Below are 13,816 nucleotides of genomic sequence, written 5' to 3' on the forward strand. Positions count from 1 at the left end.
TTTTAAAAAATGGTTTTAAAATTTTTAAAAAAAAAAAAAAAAAAAACTATACCGCATAACACGAGGGGAGCGGGGGGGCAATCTCTACCCCAATAAAATCGTCGGAAAAAATTGAATGTGAAATTCTAATAACAATTCATTGGTTTCAATTTTCTTCAATTTCATAGTTAATTTGTATTTGAAGTGGTGGTTACAAAGCCTTTATGGCTATTGATACATAATTTGATGTTAATACAAAATTAACTATGAATTTGTATTGTATTAAATGTGAATTGAGTTTTCAAGATATGATATTGTAGGATACTTTTTATTCAGAAGGACACATCTTATATAACTTTTTTTATTTATGTCAACTTTAATAGTGTCATTTTTTAATAAAAAAGTTTTGACTGTACACAATATTTTTAACTTTCAAAACACTTTTCATATGAACTTTCAAAAGGCTTCTAATTTTAGACATATTTTGTAAGTTGTCATTTCTTGAAAAGATCTTTGGCCCCATTTAAAATAGGGATAATTGCAGCAGAAATTTCAAACTTTTGAAACATTAGCAGACTTTCTCCAAATTTTTCATATATTACAGTCGTCACTCATAACATTTCCAAACGTTACATATGAGTCTCTTTTGGATGATTTTCGTCAAAAATTCTGTCAGTTGATCATCAAAATAAATTTTGACCACCTTTTAATCAATTTTAAAATGGCAAAATGGTAACTTTTTATTTACCATATTAAACAATTAAAAAACTTAAATAAAAAAGAAAAACGAATCTTCTTCTCCTCTCCGCCCCCACCCCAAACATAAAGTTGAAAAATTTATGCTTCCAGGTCGGAGTTTAGCTACGCCGCCTTTTGCAGTTCTTAGATAAAATAATGTTACATGTAAATTCAAAAATTTTCTTTCTTTTTTTTAATCACTCATTTTCCAAAAAATTACTAGTCTAAAATATATTTTTCCCGAAAAACTAATTTTAATAGAGCCCAAACAGAAGGTTAATGTCATTCTTTAATGAAATATAATTCCATTTCAGAATAAATTTCCCCTTGAAGCAGTGGCAAATCCATGATATTGAGTTAGCACGGGCGGCCATTGACCGTCGACCGCAATAAAATATTAAGAGCTCATCTGATGTCCTTTTTTTGAAAAAAAAAAGTATTTTGAAATGGTGATTTGATGGAGAATGTGTAGTTAAAAATAAGAAAAAATTTTAAATTTGAGTGCAATATTATTTATTATAGAATGTATGACAAAAAATAAGAGAAAAAAATGTATTCTAAAATAAATGGGAATCAAACAATGTTTAAAAATTTAAATAAATCAATTATTTTGTTAAAGTTGAACATATATAATTCTGTTGTAAGAATAAATTATACTCACTAAATGACATTGTTGCTTTGTATAATTCAAAGGAAGAGTAAGGATTCGAATATTTACAATTGCATTAAAATTACTAAAATCTAACATATTATTTTGTTAAATTAAGCATCCCAACATGACAAGTGTCATAACGGTCAAGCTTTCAACATTTTTAACAAGAACTCATAAGTTCGAGACCCCTCTGACTCCTTCGTTATTACAATAATTTTTGGTAAAAATTGTATAACTAAAAATGTTACACAATAAATTGGTTGACAAAAGTTTCAAACCCGAGACTTTCACCCAAAAATATTAAAAATTTCGATGAATACTACTTAGAAAATCATCGTCACACTCCCTAACAATATCGTTCCAAGAAATGTGTAAATTCTAAACTTATTTAAAATTTCATGTGAAATTTAATGGCGCATATACTAATTGTTTATATATTCAAAAAAATCGAGTTGGGTTACACTAGGATTAGTAGGGTTGATTTTAATATTGAGTTCTAGGATTTCATTTTAAAAGATCAATGTTGTTAAGATAAATGACTTAATCCCTAAAAGTTAAAATAACCACAACAGCACAACCAAAGTATGCCACTTCGAGATGAAAACTATAGTTAGATTCCTTCGTTATAAAAATGTTTCAAAATTGTGTGATTTCTAAATGTATTGAAATTACTCTTGCGAATAAAGTTTTATCCAAGTGTTCATGAACTTATCTACGTAAATGTGAGTGAAGTTGGGATCTGTTGACCACATTACCCATGCGACTGTGTCGAAACTGAGGTCAACAATACCTATAACATGTAACTCGATAGATTTAGGCTAGGTAAATAGGAAATGTGGGTTGCGGGGGGGAGCCATTATGTGCTTGATGTCCTCCTTAAAGAATGTGTTAATCAAGCTGACAGCTTAAAGCCAAAGAAGTCGTTTCATTGTTTTAATTATTTCCGCTGGATGCTAGTTTTGATCTTGTACGTATTGTTAAAGTTGAATCTACTTTGTTTTTACCCTTCCTTTCCCATTGATTCATCACACTTTTCAAGAGTTTTGGCACTTTCATATGTTGCTTTATCTTCAAAGAATTTGTTTTGAAAGGACAAATTGACTACTTTTTTTTTTTTTTTCCTTTTACTTTTACTAAAATAGTGACATTTTAAGAATAATTTGGTTCCCTTTCCTCATGCATCTCTCCCATCCCCTTTTTGCTCGACATTAGTTTTGGAAATCGTTGAGATGTTGAGTATGCGAGTACTTGGAGAGAAAGATAAAAAGTCGTGATAGAAGCAAGGAAGATCAGACCCAATAATGTGAAAGATTTGAGTAAGATATTGCATCAAGTAATCATATATATATATATTTGTAGATGTCATTTTTAATAAGATTAAAATTGATATTTTATTTGTCATAAAGACCTTTTGAAATAAGCTATCCAACCCATAAAAGAATTAAATACTGACAAGCTTAGTATAATTGTTAAATTTTATCCTCTTTACCTTGACATGGTTAGCTTTAAGGTTTCGTTTTCTACTATTTGCACCAAAATTTTTGCTTAGATTTGACATCTATTGAAACAATTCTGTATTATATATCAAAAATAAAAAATAGAGAAAGCAGAGCATCCTGAATCTTCAAATATTAAACATCCATACCCCAAGTAGGTCAGTATTTCATCTCCAACCATTAAAAACTCTTTGATAAAAATAAAAATATTATGAAAATAACCATAAAAAATTTGATCAGAGATTTTTAATAATTACGTTTTCGTGTCAAAAGATCCACAAAGTATTGTACTATACGCTTGTTTTGTTTCCAAATATAGTTGAAGAATTAGATAATGTATATATGTATATATAATATATGTATATACATACATCTATATAGGTGTATATATATGTATGTATATATGTATATATACATATGTGTGAATATATAGACACACACACGTTCATAACTTATGAATTGATTCCAAGTTCTTATACATGTCAAAATAACGGAAGATATTTCTACAGAAATGCTTGAGTTCAAATTTTAAAGCTAAATTGGAAAGGTTACAACCTGGGAATTTCATAAGAAATGCGGGCCCTGTTCCAAATGCTTTTCCAATCTGTTAACCACTTATCTCTAATTAAGCTTGGCCCAATCTTCCCTCCAGGCCCACAAATTCATGTGTCTGCCCTGTCCATGCGTTGAAGAGTTGACTTAACTTCCAATGATTAAACCAAATTCTTTATATAAAATCTGATTAAATGAGATGTGGTGGCTAAGCGGCTAATCTGGATTTGAGTGATTTTCAATTGGACGACTTTCGGGTTGGGCCCTATCTCTCGACCCAGTCAAGGTTGGCGGCTCACGGGCTAATTGCCCGACAAAAATGCTTATTTCTAGTTGGGGTACTTACAAAAGTACCCTATATTTTTGTGTTGTTTTGAAAAAATATTATAAATTTGGATTAAATGGTAATTACTTAAAATTGAATGTAAAATATACATTCAAAACCTAAACTCACGTCAATCCTCAAAAATCAGCCTCCAATGTGCAAAAATCAAAGGAAAATTGAAAGGAAAAAGAGGAAATCTTCCACAAATACATAAACAAAGTTTGTTTATTCTTCAAATCGAGGAAACCATCCACAAAAAACATTGAAAAATCTGGGAAAAAAGTCGAGCAGATCAGCAACGAAAACACAAAAAAAAAATTACAGGTATTTCTATGTTTTGGATTCCATGATTATAGCTCATTATCCATCTCGTTTTTTTTTGAATTAACATTTATGAAAATAAAATTGTTGAAGTTGAGTGGATTGTGTATGAAAAATTAGTTTTGAATCAATTACATTAATGCTTACAAGTTGTTTGACAAAAACATAATGTGAAAAAGTGGCATTCTATCACTTTTTTTTTTTAAAAAAGTCACAGCATTTCTTTTAAACAATTAGCTAGGTATGCACATGTGAGTTTTTGAAAATTTGAACGTACATATTCAAGCTCTATTTTCTGGTAATACACATGAGAAAGAAAACTTTAAACCAATTGCATTGATGCTTGCAATGTGTTTGCTCAAAGAAGAAGGTGAGAAAGTGGCATTTTGTCACTTTTTTTAGGAAAAAAGTGACATTTTGTGACTTTTCTCCAAAACAGTCACCATTTATCATTGGAGCAATTAATCGGATGCATACATTTGTTTTTTTGAAAGTTTGAATATACCAATTCATACCTTGTTTTTTGGTAATACATATGAAAAAGAAAATTTTGAATCGACTACATGGATGCTTGCAAGATATTTGATCATGAAGAGTGACATTTTGTCACCTTTCTAAAAAAAGTGACATTGTGTCACTTTTTCAACGAAAAAGTGACATTTGTTACATTTCTACAAGACAGTCACCCTTTATCATTAGAACAATTAACCGGATGCATACGTGTGCTTTTTTGAAAGTTTAAACATACCAATTCATGCCCTCTTATCTGAGAATACATATGAAAATGAAAATTTTGAATCAATTACATGGATGCACATGGAAAGGGTGACATTCTGTCACTTTTCTTTAAAAAAAAAAAAAGTGACATTGTGTGACCTTTCTCCAGTTCAGTCACACTTTATCATTGGAGCAATTAACTGGATGTATACGTGTGCTTTTCTGAAAGTTTAAACATACCAATTCATACCCTATTTTCTGATACTACATATGAGAAAAAAACTTTGAATCCACTACATGAATTCATGTAATGTGTTTGCTCATGTAATCCACTATTACCTTTTCCCAAAAAAAAGTGACATTGTGTCACTTTTCTCCGAAAAAGTGGCATTCCGTCACTTTTTTCCAAAATAGTCAAGCATTTTGGAATTATTAAGAGACATACTCAAGCCCTGTTTTCTAGTAATAAACGTGAAAAAGAAAACTTTGAATCAAGTACATTGATGCATGCACGGTATTTGATGAAGGAGAATGTGAAAAATTAACATGCTGTCACTTTTTTCAGAAAAAGTCACAGAGTCACTTTTTGGCTAAATAACTAGATGCACATTACTCGGTCACTTAAAAAAAACTCACACAATCTCTTTGTAATATTTTTGTAGGTATGGATAAAATCAATGTCTTCATTTGTTATGGAGGCAAGTGGACATAAGATAATGAGTACACAAGTGACAAAATAACTAAAATTGTTGTCCCGATGGATTGCATGTACAACCACCTTGAGTGCATGATATGTTCTGTGATGAAAGTAAGTGCATCAACTCAAAGAGTAAAAATACAATATAGAGTGAAGAGAAACTTGCCTTTAATGGAGATTTCAGATGATACTTCACCAACATTTTATTTGGAGTTGAAGAGAAAGGATAAAGATCTTACAAGCTTTCCATTGTGCATAGATGTGACAACGGTATCAAAAAGTCACGAAACTGAATTTGTTAATAATATACAATGTTTGGAGGCTGTCAATTATGAAAAAAATGATATGCTACAATTGCAGTTTTGCGAAGCTGTAACTGATAATTCTGTGACATCAGCTCAAAAATTACCTAGTATGGAAGAAATTGTGATTGATGTATACAACGAATGAAGGAGGAAGTGATATCATTTCAATGGTCACTATGGATGGAATTTCAAAAGATAAAGTGTTCAAGAACAAGACATTAGTTAAGAGAAGTATTTCGATATATGAGATACACAATAACTTTCAATTCAAGGTAAGTAAGTCGGACAAGAAAGAGTATGTGTTGAAATGTATTGATGATAAGTGTAAACGGACTTTTAGAGCTTCAAGACTTGGTGGAACCGATATGTTCAAGGTAAGGTATATAAAAAATGTCTATATATGCTCAAATAACATCATTTTGGAAGATCATCGTCAAGTAACCAGCTCAATAGTAGGAGAATTCATCATGTACAAGTATATCTCAACAAAAACAACATACACTCCTGCAGACATTATAAGTGACAAGATGAATACCTATGGAGTGTCGATGAGCTATGAGAAAGCTTGGAGATCTAAGGAGAAAGCATTGGAATTAGTGAGAGGAGATCCTACAGAGTTATATGAAAAGCTTCCAGAATACTTGTACATGATAGAACACAAATCCTGGATCATTTACAAAAATTGAGACATATCAGGACAACAAATTCAAGTACCTCTTCATGGCATTAGGAGCATCTATTCAAGGGTGGAAGTATTGTAGACCAGTTATAGTAATAGATGCTACATTCTTAAAAGGCAACTATGGCGGAACACTATTCACTGCATGTACGCAAGATGCCAACAACAGTATCTTTATATTAGCATTTGGAGTTGGTGATTTAGAAACCAATGATTCTTGGGAGTGGTTCTTAAGTATGTTAAAAAAAGCATATGGTGAGCGAGAAGGTTCGTGTATAATCTCAGATGGACATGCAAACCAAAAAAATGCAATTCACAAAGTGTATGAGAATGCAATGCACGGATTATGTTCCTATCACTTACTAAAGAACTTGAAGTCTTCTTTTGGTGGGAAAAAAAGGGGAAAGAATATTGCAGAACATTTCAATAGGGCTGTAAGAGCATATTCTAAGACTGATTTTGAGTTCCATATGAAACAACTTGATGAAATCAATACAGGGATTCAATCACATTTGGTATATTCTCATTGTTAACTTCTATAATAGTTGATGTCACTTTTTGTTTAAAAAGTGACATTCTGTCACTTCTCGACCAAAGGTGACAGAACGTCACTTTCTTGTTAATAGTGACATGATATGTCACATTTTGTTTGAAAAAGTTGTATGTGTAGATACTTTTTATTAAAAGTGAGTTTAAACAAAAAGTGACATTCTGTCACTTTTCAACCAAAGAGTGACAGAATGCCACTTTTTTGTTAATAGTGACATGATGTCAATTTTTGTTTAAAAAGTTTGTATGTGTTGAAAGTGAGTCTAAAACATGATAGAAAGTCATTTGTTTTGTTAATATTTTGAATTTTCTTTGTGCAGAAAGATATTGGTTATGAGAAATGGTCGAGAGCTTACATGACAAACAACAGATTTTCTACAATGATTTCAAACATTGTTGAATCAGTAAATTCGGTAATAAAAGCAATGAAAGGTTCTCCAATAGAGCCTTTATTGGAATCGTTAAGATATTTGTTACAAGAATGATTTGTGAAGTATATAAATGATGCACGAGCAACCTTCACAATACTTGTCACCAAGCAAGAGAAAAATCTGAGAGAAAATTATGTGGAGTCAAAGGAAAATGAAGGTAAAAAGTTATAAACTTGCTGTTTTGTTATTGCACATCAAGATTTCTATTGTAACTTGATTTGTATCCTCTATTCATATTGAATTTTCACCTTAAATCTTCCTTTCATATAAAATAGTGACAAATTTATTGATAGATTATTTTGTTATATTATGCACATAGGTATCAACTTCAAGTTCAATATTGTACCAAGTTAATGACGGTTGTGTCTCATATTTGGTGAACATGGAAGAAAGAACATGCACATGCAACTATTTCCAAGTGGACAAGATTCCATGTGCACATGCACTTGCGGTTATTGCAAAGATAAAGGAGGATTCATATTCATATTGTTCCGTATTTTATACAACAAATATGTATATTCAAACATATAGTGCATCAATTTTTCCACTAGGAGATCATAATGAGTGGAATGTACCAGATAAGGTAAGAGCAAGAATAATCTTGGCTCCTAACCCAAAAAGAAAATCTGGACGACCTAAAGAAAAAAGAATACCATCAAAAGGAGAGAAAACTCAAAGCGCAAAATGTGGAAGATGTGAGAATTATGGTCACAATCGTAGATCATGTCAAAATCCGCCAAAGGTGAAAAAGAAACCAGAACTAGAAAAGGAAGTTAGAAGATATATGAAACTAGATTATTTGATATTTTTTGTTTTGTTCATTTTTCAATTCAAATATTCTAAGAATTGTAAAAATACTTTAAGCTAAATGTCGATTTTGAAATTTATTGTGTATGTGAATTTGTTAGAAAAAAGTGGCAGTAGAAATTGATGGATTTTGTTAAAAAATTCTTTGTTGTAAGTATGTGCATGTGACAATGTATTCATACTCCATTGACATTGGATCCACATTTGGTTAATTGACAAGTGACATTATGCCACTTTTTCGACATACAAGAAACTATTGTCTTTAAAGCTATAGTCAGGTAACATATTGTTAAAAATGTGACATTATTCCTTGCTCCATTAACATTGTAAGAATGTTCAAAATTTCACAAATAATGCTGCTTTTGTTTAAAAAAAAATTTACATTGTTAAAAAAAAGTGATGCAGTGTCACTTTTCTGTTGAAAAAGTGACATTTTGTCACTTTTCTATTGATCGACATACAAGAAACATATTGTTAAAAAGGTTACATTATTCCTTCCTCCATTGACATTGTAAGTGTGTTCAAAATTCTACAAATAATGCTGCTTTTGTTAAAAAATAAGTGACACTATTAAAAAAAGTGACATTATGTCACTTTTCTGTCGAAAAAGTAACATTATTTAACTTTTCTGTCGAAAAAGTGACATTTGTGTTTAAGTTATAGTCAGGTAACATATTGTTAAAAAGGTGACATTATTCCTTCCTTCATTGACATAGTGTGTTCAAAATTCCACAAATAATACTGCTTTTGTTAAAAGATAAGTGACACTATTAAAAAAAGTGACGTTATGTCACTTTTCTGTTGAAAAAAGTGACATTATATCACTTTTCTGTCTCCATTGACATTGTAAGTGTGTTCAAAACTTCACAAATAATGCTGCTTTGTTAAAAATAAGTGACACTGTTAAAAAAAGTGACGCAGTATCACTTTTTTCATGGTCACCAGCTCTGAGTGAGGAGCTCCTTCGCTCGTGCCCCCCACCCGGAAGTCACGAGCTTAATTGCTGGAGTCACGAGCTTAATTGCTTTTCTTTAGAGATTAGTACAAGTTCTCTCAAAATAAATCTAACACAAACTCAAGTTCTAACAAATCTTCAAGCAAAAGCAAGAGATCCATAACGGTAAAAAAGTGACGCAGTGTCACTTTTCTGTTGAAAAAGTGACATTATGTCACTTTTTTGACATACAAGAACTATTGTGTTTAAAGCATGATAGAAGCTACATCACCAATCCCTGCTCCATTGATGTTGTAAAAGAATTGGTCATTAACAATTGAAGTTGTCTACCACCATTAACATTGCCACTTTTCCCTAAATCAGTTACTATATACAAAGCATCAAAACTACCAGCCAAATCAAATCAGTCATTACAAATGAAGACGTGTCATTACAAAAACAAGACGTGTTTCTTTACTTCCTCAAAATCACCTACTTCTCTATCACATCAGAATCACCTACTTCTCTATCACATCAGGATATAGCTACTCCATCTCCTTTGACACCCATTCATTGTCTGTATCATATTCCTCTTCTTGCTTCTTCTTTCCATAAGCATATAGTTGAGCTGCCAAATTTCTTCTAAGATGTGGAACATTAAAAGACTTTGGCATCTCATTTAGCATTCCATTAATGAAGTACTGGGCATACTTAATTACATGGATTCCACAATCTCCACTGCATGAAATAATGAAAAGTACTTTAGATAATTACATACTAGAATGTCGGATGAAAAAAAAAATATCTTCAGAAATAAACTTACCCATTATTTTGTTGTGGAAGTTTTGGAACCATTTTTACAACTAATGGTTTCAAAGCTTCTTCTTCTGAAATGCCCTCTCCCTCAAAGAAGCCAGTATGAAAGAGAAGATGAGGAATAATATCAGATAATGGTTTAATAGCCTCAAGTACTAATGCCTTTCTCACAACCTTGTTGTACGAATTATATACATTAAGACACATATGTTGAATGTAATAATGACACAAAATCCAATGAGCTGAATTGGACATTCTAATTGAAATAAGCACATGGTCAACAAGGTTCCAATTTGTGTTGCACGGGATATACAACCCAATAACATATGATAGAAGAGAAGTCTACTTTTTTAGAGCTGACTTATCTTGGCAAAAATCGGCGTAAAGACCTTTCATTTGGCTATCAAACGGGAAATCTATGGTTGTAGCCTTTATGTTTATCCCTTCTCCATATCTTAACAACTTTCTTAAATAATAGAAACACACATCAATATGCTACAAAAAAAGAGAAAAATGACAAAATCAACAATAGTAATAAAAAAATAAACAAAATACTCTTAAAAACACAAACATATAAAATAACTTACTTTATCTTCCAAACATTCGTTTGGAATAAACAACTCATACCACCGCTGTTTTGTAGAGATTGCAATGTCGCAAAAATAAAAGCATGGATTGATAACGGAATTTTCATCATTGAAATGTTTTTTCCTACATAACAAAATGGAAAAAGTCACATGAAAGTTACTGTACTGGAAAAAATTCACAAACAACATATATTGGTAAGAACTTACTTATTTTTCTTTACCAATCCCTTGTTAAACAAAAGTTCAAAAGCATCAACATCATGTGCCATTGGAGGGCCAACACCAACCGGGAATGCAAAAGTACCTTTAACAACACGTTTCTTAGTCCCCGATGTAGAATCAAATTCATTGACCCAGGGAGACTGAAGAAGCACTCCGGGTTTCTTTTGTCTTTTCAGATGCATGTCTGGGGTCTCATCATCAATATCAATGATTCGAGCATTTCCCTCTTCAATTTCAGTTTCAGCTTCAATTCCAGCCGTTACTTCCACAACTTTCTCCCAAACATCATCCTTCAGTTCAACCTCCTCCAACAAATCAATTCTGCCTTCATTACATGGTGATACAACATCCTGGGACATGAACAATAACACAAATTCAAATCATATTAACGTAAAAACATGCACAAGTTATGACGAAAAGGATGATAGAATAAAAACACAAGTACTTCTTGATTTTTTGCTAAACCACGAGCAACAATATCATCAACTTTTAACCAATCATCTTTATGAAATTCTATTTCTTCATTCAAATTCATCTCGACTGCCTTATCACTTTTTACCACTGCCCTGAGACTTTTTTCCACCGCCTTGTCATTTTTTTCAACTGACTTGTCACTTTTTCTGACAGGTACCTTTACATCTTTTTCCCCACAACTCAATTCAAACTCAATACCTAAAGAAAAACTAGGGAAGTCATTATACACCTGATCTATTTCATCAGGTAAACTCTCCACACCATCCTACAAAAAAAGTCACAAAGATGATCAAAAAGTGACAATAAGTTAAAAAAGTAACAAAATTCAGCAAAAAGTTGCAAGTATGAATTCTAAACTCAATAACTCTTGAATACCTTCGTTTGTTCTTCATTACCAGCTAACATCTTGTTTGTTTCATCAAGTAATCTCTCCACATCATCCTACAAAAAAGTCACAAAGATCATCAAAAAGTGACTAACTTAAAAAAGTAACAAAATTCAGCAAAAAGTATCAAGAATTTCTAAACTCAATAACTCTTGAATACCTTCATTTCTTCTTTATTACCAGCTAACATCTGGTCCGTTTCATTAGGTAAACTCTCCACACCATCCTACAAAAAAGTCACAAAGATTATCAAAAAGTGACAATAACTTAAAAAAGTAACAAAATTCAGCAAAAAGTTGCAAGTATTAATTCTAAACTCAATAACTCTTGAATACCTTCATCTGTCCTTCATTACCAGCTAACATCTTCTCTACTCTGCATTCCAAAATTTGAAGACGCTCCATCACTTCTTCATTTGTTTTAATCCTTTCTTCAACATCTTTTAGTCGGTTCTCAATTGGATTTGATTGTATTCTACGTTCAAGATCTGAGATTCATTTTAAAATCACATCATTTGATTGAACAAATTTCAGTTCAACCTCGGATAGCCGTTTCAAAACTTTTTCATTTGATTGCTGGACTTGCTGAAAAGAATGCAAAATAATAGGAACCTTTGAAAAAACTTCGAGCATGGTGAACAGAAAATAATAAAAAGAAAAAATACCCACAAACCTCATTAATCTTCCCTTTGTTTTTCTTTTCTATAGACCTTCCAGTTCGGTCAACAGATTTTGTTTTTCCTTCATCTATGAACTTTTTCAGGCCAACAATAGGATGCTCAAAATTATCATTATCCTGGTCACCACCCAAACCTTCAACAAATAAACCAACAACATACTCTTCTCCCTTCTCAGCCTCCAGAGGCACAATTTGATTCACATCCAACTGAAAAATAAATAATCATATCAATAACAGCAAAAGATAAACTAAAGACATAATATAAACAATAAAATGGTAAAAAACTTACTTTAATCAAATAAAAAATGGGCTTCCTTAACTCCACAGATGTCATATGTTGATTGCTACTCCAACTCAACATCCGAGGACGCTAAGATTCATGCTTCATGCAGTAATTTTTCCGAGCAATAGCAGGAATTGTTTCATAAATCCATACTTGAAACGAAACTAGGAAGTCATTCAATCTATACTCCAAAAACTTCTTTTCCATAAAAATATTCTTCATTTTCTGATTAAATGCACTCTTTAGGGATAATAAAGTCATACTAAAAATTTCTATATCCCATGGAAAAGAATTCAAATCCTCAGACTCCACAAGACAAAAAAATGAGTCATCAACTCCTTTATGATAGGATGTACCAAATAGAAAGGATGTAATCAAATAAACTATGCCTATATCCACAACATCTTTATCTACAGTGTCAGCAGGCAAATTTAAAAACACTTCTTGAACCTCTTTTGTTGTGACACTTTCGTGATCTTTGAAATATTGTTCTTTTAAACGACTCTTCATTCTATATCGAGTTAGATCACCATTTCCAGTACACTTAAGCCCTGATATCAAACAAAACTCTTTGATTGAAAATCTCACCAATTCATCAAAGATATTAAACCACATTTCATTTGAATTTAGCTGCTTAACTTGTCTGAGCAGCAACTGGTGTATCAACTGTGGTTGTAAGATTATTTCCTTCAAATCAATGAAGGCACCAAAGCATGCATTTTTGAATAAAGTCCTTTGATATGGACTAAATTTTTCATTCAAGTCTGTTATTACCTCGTGTGGAGATAACAATGTCACTTTTCCTTTGAACCAACAGGATTGAGGGATTAATAAATCCCAATCCTACAAAAAGAAAAAAGAAACAGTTAAAATAAAATTCAAGAAGAAGTACGTGCATTATGAAAGTCCAAAAGTGACACAAACTGTAAAAAAGGTGACACAAAACCAAAAAAAGTGACAAAACCATCACAAAGATGCTTCCTCATCAAAACACAACCAAAAAAAGTTGTAATTTATTTTATTTTGTAGTTGGTATTGCTTCATATGGATGTCAGTAAATGAGTACTCTAACTTGAGCTTTTGACAAGCTAATTCAACCTTTATGGAAAGTGGTCATTGTATCAATTTTATGACTATTATCATTATACTTAAAACAAAGTTTTGGAAATTAATAGGACAGCAGTAAGAA

This window comes from Olea europaea, chromosome 20, assembly GCF_002742605.1.
Source record: "Olea europaea var. sylvestris chromosome 20, O_europaea_v1, whole genome shotgun sequence".
NCBI classification, from domain to species: Eukaryota; Viridiplantae; Streptophyta; class Magnoliopsida; order Lamiales; family Oleaceae; genus Olea; species Olea europaea.